The sequence below is a fragment of the Triturus cristatus genome, chromosome 5_1 (assembly GCF_964204655.1).
Source record: "Triturus cristatus chromosome 5_1, aTriCri1.1, whole genome shotgun sequence".
In the NCBI taxonomy this organism is placed as follows: domain Eukaryota; kingdom Metazoa; phylum Chordata; class Amphibia; order Caudata; family Salamandridae; genus Triturus; species Triturus cristatus.
Window position 1 is genome coordinate 705,958,281 of NC_140587.1, and position 12,379 is coordinate 705,970,659.

General features: G+C 47.0%; 1 protein-coding gene across 1 annotated transcript in view; it reads left to right on the forward strand.

The window, feature by feature from the left end:
• The first annotated feature begins 10,901 nt into the window (after positions 1–10,901).
• The window catches only part of CCDC178 (coiled-coil domain containing 178), a 1,033,935-nt gene continuing 1,032,457 nt past the window's right edge, over positions 10,902–12,379 (forward strand). The window contains exon 1 of the mRNA XM_085605687.1: positions 10,902–11,101. The gene's annotated coding sequence lies outside the window, so the exon portion shown is untranslated. The remainder of the gene's footprint in view (positions 11,102–12,379) is intronic.

Here is a 12,379-nt window from a genome sequence, read left to right on the forward strand (position 1 = left end):
GGGCCTCTTGTTCTTCGCCAAAAAATTGCCCCAAAATTTGGTAATGTTTCAGGTTGTCAGGCTTTACCAGGTGCTGAAAATAAAAAGATAACAATTTATTTTTGAAACACTAGTGTAATCTGAGACTGGCGGAAAAATAACATAGCGCTCCAATTTTTTCCTTGCAGTTTGCATGCAGCTCTTAGATGACAGTTACTAGCTCACTGTTGTATGTTAGGATTTTAACTTACAAACTGCTAGTAACAAAAGGATCTCTCTGACAAAAGCTGTGACTCACAGACCGAGTTACATCATGTGCATTTTGTGATCTGCATCAGGTACATGTTCTTTGCAGCAGGAACATTAACCTTCTGCGCTACCTTTCCACGAGTCTAAACTTCCACTAGACAACTCTGATCTCTCTCTAGGAAGAACATTAACCATCAGCAGTATCATAACATTTTTATTGTCTCTCGTTAGGAGGCCGCTTGCTAAAGCGCTTTGTTTCCCTCAGCCCCACACTGTTCAACGCCACATGGCATCTCTCGCTAACATCACCCAGATCCAAAGAAGCAACATCTTCTCACATGCCAATGAAACTTAGTTCATACTTTCCCTCTCTGACAAAACATCCAGAATCTGGACCACCCTCACTGGTAGCTGGGGTAAAGACCCGACCGGCTTAACTTGGGAGAGGGGAAAGGAGAGGGGAGAGGGGGAAGGGGTGAGGGAGAGGAAGAGGGAGAGGGGAAGCTGAAATGGAGAGGTGAAGCAGAAAGGGAGAGGGGAAGGAAAAGGGAGAAGGGAGAGGGGGCTCAGAGGGAGAGAGGTAGAGGGAGAGGGGAAAGGGAGAGGGTGAGGAAAAGGGAGAGGGAGGGTTAGAGGGTGAGGCAGAGGGGAAGGGAGAGGGAAAGGGTGAGGGTGAGGGAAAGGGAAGGGAGAGGTTGAGGATGAAGGGGAGGGATAGTAAGAGGGCAAGGGTGAGGATGAGGGAGTTAGAGGGGAAGGTGGAGGGGGATGGGAGATTGGAAGGTGGAGGGTCGAGGGAGAGGGGAATGAGGAGGGTGAGGGTACATGGTGGGGGTAGAGAGGGAAGGGGAAGAGAGGGTAGGGGAAGTGTGGGGGTAAGGGAAGGGTGAGGGTAAAAAGGGAGGAGGGAGGAGGGGGTGACGGGAAGAAGGGAGAAGGAAGAGAAGGGGAGGGGAGAGAGAGCAGGGAGGCGAGAAGGGATGGAAGATGAGGAGGGAGAGGTGAGAAGCGAAGGGTAGGGGGGAGAAGATCGGGAAGAAAAGGAAGAGGGATGGAAGCAAAGGGAACGGAACGGAAGTTGATCGGATGTGAAGGAAGAGAAGGGAAGGAAAATTGAGTTTCAAGACAGTTTCAAGTCAATTTCAGGTTTGGGTTCAAGTTCGGTTTTCGTTTGGTTTATATACTCGCCGTGTCCCTTTAGACCCATCCCCACCCACTTCTTTTATGGAGCCTGATAGACCCCTGCTGCTTCCGCCTCTCGCGGGCCTCAGCTCCAACCGCCAGCAGTGGTCCTCTCTGTCCGGTGCTCATGAGTGCAGTGCTGCGGCTGCCTGGCAGCCTTTTATACCAAGGACACTTCACTTTCATTCAGCAAGTGAGGAGGAGCGAGACAGAGACAGAAGAGAGGGACGAAGAGGAAGAAGAGGAAGAATGATGGGGGCAGTTCACAGCGGCAGATGAGGAGAAGTGGACACTGTGCTTGTCAGAGCTGAAGGTAGAAGTGCCTCTTTCTGGCCAGACATGCCCAGGCACGGTCTGTGTGTTGACCGGTGCGTAAGTCTGACCTTCACAATAGAGACTTTTCAACGTGCCATGTCGAAGTGTGTAATGCATATGTATGATTTTCATCATATCAGTGATTTTCATATAATATGATTATGACAGTCCATACTCAGTATAACACGTTTTGTACGATTACATTATTAATACAATAATACACGATTATTGTGTATAATACAATATATAATCAAATAATTCCATAAAATCATACATACATATGAAAATATCATACATATGATCAGTGATTCCAAGAGGTTGTGTATTATGCCATGTCTGATACTCTGCTCGCTCTGCCTCTTACGCATTAAAATGTGTTTGCGTGAATTAATTCAGCAGCTCTGTGCGGGCTGCATTCACTGTGGAATTAAATATCGTGTGTGCAGGTGCAACAAATCGCAGCCTTCAAGGGAGATGGCTGTTGCGAAAAGTGCAGCAATGCCACGTGCACTTAGCACCTTATGTGTGCAGTGTTCATGTGAGTGCCGCATGCACACCTCACCCTATGTTGGCAGTGTTCAGCACCTCTATGACTATGAGGCCCTTATGTCCTAACTAGATGCATTCCTGTAAATACCGCTGCACAGACGTGAAGTGGTAATGCACAAATTACGTTCAGCCAATTCTAGGATATAGAAAATGTTCATTAAACATAAGGAAAGCGTGTGGTAAAAAGGTTTAACCTTTGTTTGCATTATGGCTTTTTCTTTGCTTATTTTGGCTTCCTCCAACTGCCAATGATCATCCCTGGAGATTACGTAATGTGTCACAGTAATTTATTGACAATGTAATAATTCAGCAATGTGGTAAGGCTAGCTGGTTGCCTGGTTTAGGGAACCGAAAAGGTTCTGGCAGTGCTAATAGCGCGCCTCTTTGGAACCCGTGTGCATAGAGCCCTACAGGTACGCAGAACTGCGAAGAGCCGCGGGATGTGACATCACATTGGAGGGCCTGGCCTGTCATAGGTGTTCGGAACACCTATGACAGGCCAGGCCCTCCAATGTGATGTCACGTGGTCCGCGCTAGCACCAACTGCAGAATCCTGTGAATGGAACACCGTGTTCCATTTACAGGATTCTGCAGATGGTGCTAGCGCGAACCTCGTGACATCACATTGGAGGGCCCAGCCTGTCACAGGGGTTCCATTTACAGGATTCTGCAGCTGGTGCTAGCGCGGACCTCGTGACATCACATTGGAGGGCCTTGCCTGTCTCAGGGGCTCCATTCACAGGATTCTGCAGCTGGTGCTAGCGTGGACCTCGTGACATCACATTGGAGGGCCTGGCCTGTCATAGGTGTTCGGAACATCTATGACAGGCCAGGCCCTCCAATGTGATGTCACGAGGTCCGCGCTTGCACCAACTGCAGAATCCTGTGAATGGAACACCGTGTTCCATTCACAGGATTCTGCAGTTGGTGCTAGCGCGGACCTCGTCGTGACATCACATTGGAGGGCCCGGCCTGTCACAGGGGTTCCATTCACAGGATTCTGCAGCTGGTGCTAGCGCGGACCTCGTGACATCACATGCTCAACTCCCCCCTGGTAGCTGGGGTAAAGACCCGACCGGCTTTACTTGGGGCAGACTGGGGATGGGGACAGGCCTGGATGGGGAACAACATGAACTTAACTTTATAAAAAGTTTGCGGGACTCGGTCGGGAGTTAAAACAAAAACACAGCAACAACAGATTACCTGCTAGGCTGCTTCATGAGCGGAGGTCCGAGGAGACACAAGCTGGAAATCCGATTCAGAAGCAACAAGTAGGGCTTCAATCACAACACTCACTACTGGCGGCAAACACGTGAGGGAGTCATCCTGCTGCTGCGCTGCGAGCCTCAGCCTGGAGGTGACGTCACCACTCGTAAATGGCCAATCACTGCATGGCTTCACATGAAGTCACACAGTGATTGGCCATACATAAGTGCGGCTGCGGCAGTGCCACTACCCCGCGGCGCGGCACCCAATAAATGGATTGCCCCATTTTGCCTGCCCTTCTGCGCGGTGGACCAGCCAATCCTGGCGCTGCATGCAGCGTCAGGATTGGCTAGGGGGGCACAGTTACTATGCGCCCAAATGAGACCCGGGGGCTGCGGCCCTGGGGCTGCTGTATGAAGCAGCACCCCCTTGGGTCCCTGACTCCCTCATAATGGAAGATTGTTGCGCGCATGTGCAGGCTGGTCCTAGCCCAAAAATGTACATGCGCACTGTCTCTATTGCTGCAGGCAGCTGAGTCTGGACTGTCACTCAGGCTCAGCTGCTGCACAGTATAGCCCAGCCCCTGCCCCACCCCCTGGCTTCAGCAGCCGCAGCGCATTTTCAGTCGGGCGTGTCCCGGTACTACTAGGTACCGGGAAACGCGTATAATAATAATCAGTGAGATTGCAGGTCATTGCGCTTGAGTGACGGTGCTTCCATGTGGCTTAGTGGGGCTACGCCCCAACGCCCCAATGGACGCACCGCACCTGGCCTCTACAGGCAACACAGCAAAGCACATAACAAAGTGGTAGTTCCTCCTCAAAGTTTCTCCAGCTCTTCTTCTTGGCAGGTTCCTTAGTCCAAACAAGTTCTAAAGTTCTGGGGGTAGGACCCCAATATTTATACTACTTTTCCCTTTGATGTTTTAGATAGAAAGTAGGCCTAGGCTAAAATTTCGTTCCGTTCGCGGAAATTGCGATAATTTGACATTTTCGCGTTCCGCGGAAAGCGCGAAAATGTCAAAATTTCCGCATTCCGCAGCTTTGCGATAATTTGGTTCTTGCTCGCGCTGTAAAATAATACATTCTCGCGCGCGCGCGATCGCCTTACCTGAATCCCTGCGTTCGCCGACAAGTTTTCTTGATCCGGTCGCGTTCTCCATGAGATGTTGTATTGTTTTTAGCCATTTGCACTGTCTGTTTTTAGCCATTTGCGCTGTCTTCACGCCCGCAGTGACGTCATGCGTCGCGCGATCACGTCTTTCTTCTCGCGATCATGCACCGCGAGACAACTGAAAACAAGATGGCCGAGCCCGCGAGCAACCGCATGGGTAAGTTGGCGAGCCGCAACCATGCAGAAAATCTCGCGAACATGCGGGAAAAAAACTTCCGCATCTTCGCGATATTTCCGCGTGTTTGCAATAATTTTTAACATTTTCGTGATAATTTGCGAAAGTGGATTTCGCAAATTACGCCCCCCCCTAATAGAAAGTCTCTGAGCTCAGTAAAAACCAGTTCTGTCCTCCCTAGTCCAGCTTCACTACAGGAGGTGGAGACAGCATTTTGCAGAGCAGACACAGCTTATCCAGGTGCTAATGAAAATTCCTCCCACAACTCTAAATGCAGAAAGGTCTATTCAGCCTGGTTACAAGTCACCCAGGAAAGGCAGGACACTCCTCAACGCCCCTTGTGACTGTCTAGTGTGAATGCACATCCCCAGCTCCTGTCACTCCAAAACCAGATGGTGAATACACAAACAGGCTGAGGCACACAGGATGGTTAAGTAAAAAAATGCCCACTTTCTAAAAGTGCCATTTTCAAACACAATTTAAAAAGCACATTTACTAAAAGATGTGTTATCAAATTCTGAGTTTGGAGAGCCTAAACTCCATTTCTCTATCTCTTCCCAATGGAAAGTTACACTTGTAAGATGTTACAAGGCAGCTCAGATGTCAACCTGTGAGACAGACAGCCTTTAAATAGTGAAAAACAAAATGCACAGTATTTCACTATCAGGACATGTAAAACACACTACTAAATGTCCTACCTTTCACATACACTGCACCCTGCCCATGGAGGTACCTTGGGCCTACCTGAGGTTTGCCTTACATTTAAGAAAAGGGAAGATTTAGGCCTGGCAAGGGGGGGGCACTTGCTAGGTCAACATGGCAGTTTAAAACTGTGCATGCAGACACTACAGTGGCAGGTCAGAGACACATTTGAAAGGCTACTTATGTGGGTGGTACAACCAATGCCGCTGACCCCCTAGTAGCATGTGATTTGCAGGCGCTGGGCACATGCAGTGCATTGTACCAGAGATTTACTAGTAAATCAAATATGCCAATCATGGAAAACCAATCATAACTCAATTTGCAGTAGGAGTAAATGCCCTTTAGCGCTCAATAGCAGTGAAAAAGTGTGCAGTGACAAAAAAACCAGCAAAAACGAAGTCCATCATACCATCAAAACAGGACGTCATAAAGCAAAAAGACAGGGGAAACACGCCAATAGATGGCAGGTCTAACACAGGCACTCTCATATATATATGTTGAAGACCTCATTAGCACATATGATATTGGCTTGAAAGGTGTGAGCTCAGGATGTTTGCTATACAAAAAAATCATTTTGGAAAGGTGCACATCTTGTGCTAACGTATTGATAGGTGGTCTCATATGTGTTAATGACATCATAAGCACATACGAGAACACCTTGAAATACTTTAGATCGGGATGTGCGCGATACCAAAATGAATATCTTTTTGTACTGCGCACATCCTGAGTGTATTTATTGCAACGTGCTCATATCTTTTAATGACCTCATTAGCATAAATGAAAGCGCTTTGAAATTCTTAAGCTAAGAAGGTGCGCTGATGAAAATGAACCCTATTTTTAACTCTGCACATCTGAGCATGTACATTGCGAGGTGTTCTCATATGTGTCAATGACGTTATTAGCATATATGGAGAGCGCCATGAAATACTTAAGCTCAGGATGTGCACTGTATAAACAAATAAGTCCTTTTTATTCATGTAAGGTGGCAAACAGCAAGCTCCAAAAACACTAAGCTGCCTTTTTAAGGAGCGGATACAGCCTTGCAGCTAATACTGCTACCCATGTGTTGTGGTGATCTGGGTTTGAAACCAGGCTTTAGCTAAATGTCATCCTAATCTGTGCTCACTGTTTCAATAACAGACAAATTGTGTTTTACTGTAAAAACATTGGATCCTTTTTTTGTAAAGCTCACATCGCGTGTTCACATGTTGGCAGGTGCTCTCAAATGTGTTAAAAGGCTCATTAGCACATATTTTCTTCTTTTTTTAAATCTTTTTATTGCCATTTTCAGTATACATCACACATTCAGTATTCAGACGAAAGGTAGGGGTCAGTAAGGCTGCCCAGACATGTACCCACAAGTAACTATCCTCATCTACTCCAGCAAACCTCACTGCCCCCCCCCCCCCCTACTCGAACATCCTTCAGTCAGTCGGCATCAAGCATTATGCCTTTGTGTCTGTCCCCGCATCTCCTATTTCTGGCAGTTGGACAAAACACAGGTCCATATCTCAGGCATGGCATGTATTCCCGGGTGTCTGTTACAGGCCCCCCTTGTGTGGCTCAGCATCATCTTTCCCTGTTTGACCCCCTCCCACTCATACATATGTGCTCCCCCCTCTAGCTCCCACGCATGGGATGGCGGCAGCCCCCCTCAGTCCTCCAGGGGTCCCATATTTTCTCAAACTTCTAGGGCAACTCCTGGCTTTATACACCTGTACCTCCGCCCTCATACACCAGCCAAGATTCAATACCCATTCCCACACAGTGGGGCTCCACGATCGTTTGGATATGTCCGGCCTCGCAACCACTAGGGCTACCTTACAAAAAAGCTGTCTGTACCTCTTTACGGTTTGATCCCCCCATATGCCCAGTGTAATCAATTATGGTGTGATTTATATCTGTATCTCAGTCACCTCGAATATTCAGGCCCCAACTCTCTCCCAGTACCTCCATATCGGTGGGCACCCCCAAATAGCATGCAGTAGGGTACCTCTTTGGCCACAACCCCTCAAACAGATGTAATATTCACTGCTTCCCATTTTGTGTAATATCTCCCATGTGTAGTATGCCCTATGCAGCAATTTTAGCTGCACCTGGAGAAAGCCTGCCCCATCACTACCTTCTGCATATAGCAGTAGTCCTCACCCCATGCATCGTCCTTGAGTCTGCCCAGATCCTGCTCCCACCTATCTCTAAGTGAGCCCAATGGGGGGGGGAGGCAATGAGCTAGAAGTGTGGTGTACACTAACAATATGGCATGCATATGCAGGGGAGAGGAAAGCACTCTAAACACAAGTGATGATTCCTCCGCCTGGTCTCACAGGAGGGCTCTATGGGACATATTATCAAGACAGGCGATAAAATTATCGCTGCTTTAGCGGCAGAAAACTGCCACTAAAACGGCGATAATGGCCTTGATAATATGCTCTATGGAATTCCAATTGAAGCCCATGTTAGATGTCCCTCACAAGGTATTGGCTACCGTCCTCTCCTTCCAGACGCCTCCCACTGCTGAGATACCCAGCAAGTCCCAACATTTGCATCCCTCAATTTCGTGACCTTTTCAAGGGCCCCCGCTCTGATAGTGGTGTTTCCATTGTGATCCTCCCCCCCACCTCATTAATACACATGATAGCGCCTTGAAACGCATCAGTTCGGGATGTGTTCTATACAAAAAAAACATTTTGGAACAGAGCACATCTTGTGCTAAGTTATTGCTAGGCATTCTCATATTTGTTAATGACATCATGAGCATATATGAGTGCGCCTGAAATTCTTAAGCTCGGGACATGCGCTGATTAAAAATGAATATTTTTTTTGCACTGTGCACATCCTGAGGATATGTATTGCAAGTTGTTCTCATATGTGTTAATTGCCTCATTAGCATATATGGAGTGCACCTTGACATACTTAAGCTCAGGATATGCGCTGTACAAACAAATGATTCATTTTTAGATCTCGTCTGAGGCAGCGCTTGCGCTATCTCTTCTAGATCTATTATATCTTAAACTTTTCTAAAAGGGGATTAGAGGCCATCCATTTCTTACCACTGGTGACAGCAGCTTCGAGCTGGCACATATCACATGAATCACTCCACTCCACACAATGCCACTCTACTCTACGACACTCTATTCCACTATACACCACTCCACACCATTCTACTCCACTCTATGCCACTCTACTACGCACTATGACACTCTAGTCTAAGACACTCTACTCGACTTTATGCCACACCACTCTACAATACTCTATCATACCTGACAACTCACACGGTGTCACTGTGTGACGCACGATCTCAGCTAACATCATACTGTCACCCTGTGAGGAGCTGATGTCACATGGTGGAAGGGAAAACGAACTGAAAACCACTGTAGATAGTAGTTTTCCAGTTCGGTTTCCAAGGCTTTGAACTGCTGATGTTCATTAAAGGGTGTGAAAGCACCCCAGGACATCGGTGCCAACCTCAGCAACCTTTTTTCTTTTAAAGAAGGCTGCTTGGGGGCAGGTTGGTATTCAAAAGTGTCTCTTAGGTACTTCTCGGCATGAGGCCCCACCCACTCCTCACATAGTCAGATTTTTGTTAAAGTCGGCAGGTATGCACCACCCCACTCCACTCTACCCCACTCCACAACACTCTATGATACTCTACGCCACTCCACTCTATAACACTACACACTACAACACTCTACTCCACTCTATGCCACCCCATGACACTCTACTCTATGCCACTCTACACCACTGCACTCTACGACACTCTACTCAACTCAATGCCCTCCACTTTACGACCCTCTACTCTACAACACCCACTCCACTTTAGGACAGTCCACTCCGCTCCATGCCACACCACTCCACTTTCATCTACCCACTATATTCAGACCCCTCGAGATTTTGCGACTTTGGTTTGCAAATATCGCAGCAAAAAAAAGCAACATTTGTATCCCAAAACCCCAAAAATTTGCTGTATGTTTGCCGTGGGCAAAGAATGTGCCCGCCACAAAAATTCCGAAAGCGTGTGCTCTGTCACTGCTGGAGACTGTGCTATTTCACAGTCTGTAACTTTGCAGAGTCTCCAGCAGCACAGCACCTGTAATTGGAGGGCGTCTGACGTCAAAGAGAGCCGATTACAATAAGAAAATCTGCTCTTTTTGGCATCAGACAACCTATGCTTGTGTGGCAGCAGGATTGGAGGGTTTTGGAGGGGTAGGGGGGGAGGGTGGCGGCAGAGAAGGTTGAGGGTAGGTAAAAAAAACAATAGGAGACATGTGGGAGGTTAGGGGTTAGTCCGCAGGGGGCACACAAACATGTGAGGCGGCAGGCTATTGCTCAGGAGGGGGCTAGGTGTATTTGAAAGGCAGTCAGCAGAGGCATTTAACACATCTGCTGCCTGCTGGCTTGTTGCTCACCCTCTTTACTGGCTCAGTGGCAGCACAGAGCCAGTAAAGAGGGTGAATGGCAGTTTTTTCTTTTTTACATACTTTGTGGCCACTTTAGTAGAAATCGCTGCATTTTTACAAAAGTGCTAATTTTGCAATTTTTGTGCGAATTGCGAAATCCTGGGGGGTCTGTAAACATTACAGCCATACTGAACAGCAACCACATAGCTAAAACACATTGGGAAAGCCAATAGCTTCTACATATGTGAGACCTATTGACTCTACAATGCTTGTTTTATGAAGTAGCTACTGTTTTAGAGTTTAGCAGACGTGTAATCATAATACTAGCTTAGAAGAAAGTATTAAAAATGATTCAAAAGAAAAAAGCTGAATGGTATAGCTGCTTAATCTTTCTGGAATTGTTAAACGGGCATAGCTTTAGAAGGGAGATGTTTAAATGTATTCTATAGTAAAAGATTTGGGAGCAGGTGCTTTCAGTCGGGTATGGTGAGGTGTCTGTCGGATTTGACCTATGGTTTTTACATGCACACACAGACTAAACACACACACACTCACACACTCTTTATCTCTCTCTCTTGAAATTGTTACAAAGTGTTGGTTGTATTTCTAAAATAGTTTCCGTACTGCTAACAATCCACACTGCTGTCCATTTCTACTTCCTCCTAAGCCCCTCTCACCTCCTGCTTCTCAGATAATGTATGTTAAAACGATATGACAGATTGATTATTGGGAAACCTGAACTTTAGTTCGATCTTTCCAATGTTTTATCATGGAAGTTGTATGCGCTTTGCTTTAGCAACTGCATCTATGTCAGGGCACATTCCGAAACAGGAAAGAATGCCAGTTCGGGATTCTTATTGGCCCATCAAGCAGTGACGTTGGTGCACTGAATGTGACTGCCATGAGAGATCCTATGCCTCGAATGAGCTCTGGTCCAGACGGACCGCCCTCTTTATTGGATCCCTAAACCGGAGAGTCACCTGCAGCGTGATGTAAACACGGAGTAAGTGCACCGCCTTCTGGCCGGCGTCTCCTCTGCCTGGAAAATGGCGCCGCTGTTGCTTGGTTACCGCTCGACAACTAAGTAGCCCGCAGTTGGAGGCGAGGCTGAGGGGCAGGCTGGGGAGGAAGGATCCTGTGAGGACTCCCCGGGGTGCAGTCCAGCACACCGCCGGTGAGTACTGGATCGGCGCTGGGTTCGGAATGCCGGCTCAGCAAGGTAACGCGGGGTGGCACTGCCAAGCTGCAGTACAGTATAAACTAAAATCATCCCTGCACTGTAGAAATGGCACTACCTGGACTGAACGGACAAAGTCGGAGGTGCCGTGATTTAGTGCAAAAAAGTTCCGTATCATCTTTAATATTTTGTTGGGGTTGCCTTCTTTTTGCCATTTTCTTTTTCTCTTGTGCAATGTTATGTCCGTGAAAATAAATCCACAGGAACGGTAGATTTATACTCCGGTTGTGTAGTTCCTTGATGTTAGTAATGGTTCCCTTAAGTTTTTTGGGATTTGGCAAAGTTTATTTTCTCATTCCGCGAGCCTGCTCTCCGACTTTGAACTCCGTCCTTTCCCGTAGTCCAAGCCCATCGATTGAGAAAGTATTTTGTGCTGTATTAGTAGGATTTACACATCTCGAGAGACTGGTTTAAAATGTCATTTATACTGATGGACTGCCGCTGAGATGCGAATAGTGGTGGGACAGTTTGCAGAAAAATGAAAAATGTAAAGTTTTAACAAATGCCCCCCTACTCCAAAAACATTGGACATGTGTCATCCCTACGGTGACTTTGTTCCGAGGTGTGTGACCGTGCACATTCCGATGGCTCCAGAGGGGACTTCTGGATTTTTTTCTCCCACTGCTGACCCCTGGGTCCTTTCTTGCACGTGGACAAGACCGCGTGCGTGTTGTTTCAGTGACCGACCCCATCTTAAACTGTATGACAAAGCTCTCTCTCCCACGCATGTAATTCACACAGATGTGAGGGGAAATCCGTAAAACGTAAATTGCTCAAAGTCGTCCAAATAACAATACATCACAGCGATTAATATTCTACAGATATTCAAATGAATTGTGCATTTATTATCAAAAACTAAGAGAAAAGTCGCGGCTAAGATGATATTCTTTCTTTCTTTCTTAATCTTGTGATGCAATGTGTCCCTTCGATGTATTGTTATTTGGACGAATTTGAGAAATTTACGTTCTACGGAGTCTCTCGCCCTCTCTTCTGTGTGAACTACTTTTGTAGTGTTTAGGGTTTTGGAGAGGTTAACCCCCCACAGTAAGGCAGCCGTGACCTGGAACCACTTTGAGAGCCGCATTGCACCTATTAACCGTACAAATCAGATGTATTTATTCCCCAACACATGTTTTTAGTTTGTTTGTAGTATTTTGAACCCTAATAAAAACGTAACCACGAAACTGCCAAGTTGATATTAGAGCGTTCTCAAAC